Source organism: Vigna unguiculata, chromosome 4 (assembly GCF_037176805.1).
Source record: "Vigna unguiculata cultivar grain cowpea cultivar isolate G323 ecotype 2 chromosome 4, ASM3717680v1, whole genome shotgun sequence".
NCBI lineage: Eukaryota > Viridiplantae > Streptophyta > Magnoliopsida > Fabales > Fabaceae > Vigna > Vigna unguiculata.
Window position 1 is genome coordinate 48512423 of NC_140795.1, and position 6000 is coordinate 48518422.

The following is a 6000-nucleotide window of genomic DNA, read 5'->3' on the forward strand; positions in this document are numbered from 1 at the left end:
AATATTTTTTGAATTTTTTAATATTTTTTTAAATTTGTTTATTTTTTACACGTGTCACTTCACATTTGTGCCACGTGTCACACTTTGACACGTGGCACAATTATGAAGTGACACGTGTAAACAAATTATATATACTATGAAAATACATATGCTAAGTGCATATATATTTACTTTTTTATGATACTAAAAGTATTAAAATTATTATTATAATTATAAAACAAAATATAAATCACTTTTATAATTTTATTATAAGTAATTTTTTTTAGTTAATATTTAAAAAATAATTAAATTTTAAAATATGGTCAAATAAAAAAAATCAATTTAAACAATAATCACTTAAAAGATAATATTCATAAAATAATTATTTTAATTTAGAAAATATATATTTTAAAAGATAAAATTGAAAAACAAATTTACACAGTAATACATATATATATATATATATATATATATATATATATATATATATATAATTTTTTTACATTAAAAGATATCCATAATATACAAAGCTCCCAACATAATTGTCATTACCCTTTATTCTTTTCATTATTGCTCCATGAAAATTTATGAAGGAAAAACTTTTCTTTTGCTTTTTAAAGTATAGAATGAAATTAAGCAAAAGTACCAAAATGCAATTTATAAATTGTGGTTAGGATTGCTTACAAGATAATCCAAAATTTTTAAGTAGAATCAGTTTTGGTTCTCTTTCAGTTCTATATGCTATTTTGGTCTTTAATTTCTTAGTAATTCTAGTTTATTTTCAAAAACCCATAATTTAACTCAACTTCTTATTTTTGCACATCTTGTTACTGCTTTAGCTAAAATTAATGTTAATGTTTAAATAAGTTTTAACTATTTAATATATGTTTTAAGTATATATTTAATTTAATTTTTCTTTGAATTAATTAAATACTTAATGAATTAAAAATTTTGGTTTAAGTACGAGTGGTGTGAGCTATGTCACTTGTACTTGCCATGTGCAGATAAAATTGTAGAAAGTATTTAAAAATAATAATTTTGTTTGATTATTTAAGTGTATTTATGATTATTAGTATGTGACCCTAATAAGCAAAGAGATTGCTTCATGATGGATGGTTTAGACTAAAATAATAGATCTCTTTATTAAAAGTGACAAATTCCTAACTTGAAGGAAGTGAAGCCATAGACTCATAATGTGATGAAATCAATTGGTCTTCTTCGTTAATTTTTCTCACCAACTAGCATTTTTAAGTTCAGACACCAATGAAAGTTGCATAAAAGCATTGCTACTTTGGCAAATCCATGTTATGGCTTTTCATATATTCACATCATTCAACACACTCCACATGCACATCATCCATTAATATTCTATTTCTATTTTCTTATGATGAATAGTTTTAATTAGGAATACATATACTTTATGTCACACAATTCTAATTTTAAATATACAAATCTCAAAAATATATCACTTTTAAGAAAATTACAAAATAGATATAATAAAACTTCAAAAATCATTGAGGTCAATTTTAATAGTTATGTTATCAGAAGTATTCACTCTAACTTTAAAAAAATTAAATATATTTTTCGTCTTCGATCTATTGTAAAAAAATTTATTTTGTTCTTGAAGTAAATTATATAGGATTTAGTTGTTGTACTTTGTGAAACTCATAGAAAATGTCAATTGCAACAAGAGGCAAGTAAAGTGTTTGTCATACGAAATTTTACATGTTGAAAGTACAGATAATTTGATAAGATTGAACTAGGTTTAAAGTCAAAGTTTTAACATGGTATGATCAGAGTCATGTGTTAGAGTACATTCTAGTGATATTTGTTGAGTCTATTGTTTCATCTGTTATTAGATCGTTATCAGGTCACCCATTAATGTTCAGTCTCACATTTGAGATATATATATATATATATATATATATATATATATATATATATATATATATATATATATATATATATCGATGTAAGGGGGTGTGTTGAAAGTCTCTCATCGACTAAAATTAAGGTCAACTTAGAATATATAAATAAATGCAAACATCACTTTACAAGCTAGTTTTGTAAAATTGAGTTGAACTTAAAATTCAGTTCTTAACACTACACTGGACTGTAACATAACTTTCACATATATATATATATATATATATATATATATATATATATATTTGCGTATCGTTTGTTGAACATAATTTTTGATAATAATTTGGGAATGAAATTGTATAATATTTGTTGTTAGCAAGTTATTTAGTGATGAGTATGAGATTTGTTAAAAAGGGTGTTATGAATGAATGCATTAAGATTGGAATTCCTTTAAAAGAAGAAGAGTGTAGCAACAGTGCATTATCTGGTTGCTTAACTTGGAAATGTTGTTGATTCCTTTATGAAACGTTAAATAAAGGCTTGAAAAGAAGAATACAACATGGAATTAGTGGCTAGAAAAGTATTGGACTTTGGAGTGTCTCCTTTATTTAGGGTTCTTAATTACCACTCACATGTCACACAACTAATAAAGATCTTTCCAAAGATATTATTATTTAATTATTCCTCCCAACCACACATATATTTGTGGCTAATAACTTACTTAATTACTCATCAATGGTGGTAGCTAGCTCACATGGTGTGGATTACAAAATTGTGTTATTATTTTCCAAATTAAATTAATAAATTAATTTGTTTCACTAAAAAAATAGTGAAGTGAAATTGATTTATGTATTTAAATTATGGGATAAAGCAATTTATATTGTACATTAGCAAGGATTGAAATGCTAACTAATGTATGGATACTTTTAAATAAAAATGAAATTTATGAATAAAAATGGATTTCATTGAATGATATAGTTTTCACCTCAATAAAAAAATTGAAGTTATATAACACTTTTCAAATTATGCAAAAAAAATAATGTCACAGAAATAACTCAATGAGTTAAGGTATGCCAGTTTATTATGACTTATCAAATTATAAGTGGTTGAAATTAAATTATGATAATATTAAAATGCAGTTTAATATCTAAAATTGAAATATACTTTTAATCTGATATAACATATATTTTGAAATTTAAAAATTAATTAAAACAGATAATACTGCTCTAAATCAAATTTTTTATCTTGTGGATAATTACACAGTTTTAACATTTTTATAAAAGAATGAATTCAAAAATATTGTATTTCCTATTTTGATGATAAATAGAAATTATACTCTAAAATTTATATATAAATGATTGTATTATATAAATCATAAAAAAGTTATATTAAAATGGATGATTTAAAAGATTGATTTAATCATAATATTATTTATAATTAACTTCAAGAAGAGATTGATTGAATGGAGCAAAACAAAGACAAATGTAGCACATTGAAGCCTTCACCTACCTTCTTGGAGTGAAGTAAATGCAAGTGGCTCTATAATTATGTTAAGTCACTTTAATTCTACATCTTAACTTTCTAATCTTATGCACTTTAATTACGATAATAGCGAGGAAAAGGTACTCTAACAATCCTAATCTTAGTTTTCTTTTTTAAATTAAATATAACAAATATATATATATATATATATATATATATATATATATATATAAATACATATTGTTGAAAGTCTTACATCGACTAGAGATAAGACTAATCCACAATATATAAATTGGTGCAATCCTCACCTCATAAGCAGTGTTTGTGGGGTTGAGTTAGGCTTAAATTCTACTTCTAACATGATATCGGACCGCTAATAGATCACCCACACCCATTAATTTTTGGTCTCACGTACGAGATGAATATACATCAACGTGAGGGGGTGTGGATTGACTAGAGATAAGGCTGTGGGGTTGAGTTAGACTTAAAGCCCACTTCTAACACATATATTTTCAAAATGAGAATTTAAATTATTCTTTAATACCTTTCATACAAAGTTAATGTTATGACAAATTAAATTGTATATCCATATATTCTTCTATACAGTACAGTCATGACAAATTATTACGTACAAAGTTAAATAATCAAAATATATTATCATAACAAACTTAATTTAAATTCAGAAAAACTATAAATTCACAAGTCAAACCAATTAAATTATCATTTTGTCAATTACATACATAATATAGATATATTATGCATGAACTCATACATCAAAGGAAAGTCAACAGAGAATATCTGCTGACACATTTTGAATAACTCCTCTTAAGCATGATGTTCAAGAAGACTACCATTTGTCTTATTTTAGTACCTCACCTATACAAACTTTAATATAGGGAGCTTGGACAAAACAAAAAATAGGAGCGTCAAATTATTATTTTTTATATAAAATTTTTTAATTAAATAAAAAAAATTATTCATTTCTTCTACTTAAATTATTTTTAAAGAGTGATTCACGTATGTACTTTTCAATTTCTAATTTCTCTAATTCATTGAGTTTACGTAATAGAGATATTCTAATTTTTATTCCAATTCAAGACTATCCAATTAATTCGTTATGTACAACATAATTCGTAATGCAATGCAAGATACATCCATAAAATTTACAAAATTATACTATCTGCAGTAGAAAATACAAAATCTTTAAATTTCACAATTTAGGGTTATATAATAATTTGGATAAAAAAATATAAGTAGGGTTCATGCCAATTTCATAAGAAAATTCCTAAAATCATAATTAAGATTCATACTAATTTGAAAAAAACTTAATTTAAAAGAAACATCGTAATAAAAAAAACATACCCTTAAGATATATAAATCATAATAGAATATATTGTGATAATATCTTCCTCAATCTCTCTATCATCTCATTTTCATTCCCGATTTATCTCTTTATTTTTCTGTTTACTCTTATTTACTCTCATACTTCCTTGATGACTTACCGAAAAATAATCTTATTATAATCAAAGACAAAACCATGATTCCTTTTATTAACCAATATTCATCCATTTTTTTATTATATTTTATATACAATAAAGGTATATAAATAAAGTTAAAATAAATTTTCCTAAACTTAATATAAATAGTATAATAATATATAAATATACCTTTAAAATATATAAAACATATATAAAAAAAATTTGGGGAAATCGAGCTCTCCTATATATACTTTTGCAATGGTTATATATACTTTTGCACTGATTTTGCAACAAAAATTTAGAACTTTTCAATTAATAAACACTGAAACTAACTTTTCTTGCCTACATATAACCATTATATATACTTTCTAAACATAATTATGTTTCCACATACTTAAATATCTAAGTTAGAGGAGCAATTTTCTTTACTAAGAAACCCACGTAAACTATCACTACTAGAATTCTTCCTATTACATGGAATTTTTTTACAAATTTGTTAAAGAAATTTGCAATAAAAAGTTTTTTCTGTCATTTTTTCTAAGAATCTTAATTGACAGATAATTTCTTTATGGGTAATTATTTTCTACAAAATTATAAAATTCACAAATATTTCTTACAAAATTTGTTGCGAAAAGTGTTTCATACAAAATATTTTGCAAAAAAATTGATAGCAATTTCTTGCAAAAAAAAAATCACAACAAAATTTATAGGTATTTTCTAAAAAAATTACGAAACAAAATTAGCAGAAAATATAAGTATTTTTAGTAATGTATAAACTAAATTCATGATAAAAAAATTCAATTAAAAATATGATTGATTATCTTGATTTATCCCTCTCACCTCTTCAATCATATAACTTTAAATAACTTTACTAATCATAACTAAAAAGACAATAAAATCTTAAAAACATTAAATAAAAAACATTTATAGTTTAATTATAAACTTTCAATTCTTTATTTATTTTAAAATTTATCTCTAAAGAAAACCCTAAATTGTGTATTATTCGTTTAAGAACATAAAGGTTCAAACTTGACATTTGAATTATAATTCTTCAATTAGAATTTTAATGTAGTAATATCACAATTTATTTATTTTTATCTATTATTGGATCATGTTCTAGGTGGGTAGCAGTGATGTAATACGTGTCAAATGGATAATCTTCACGTCAATTAGAAAAGGACATAATAGTACTTAT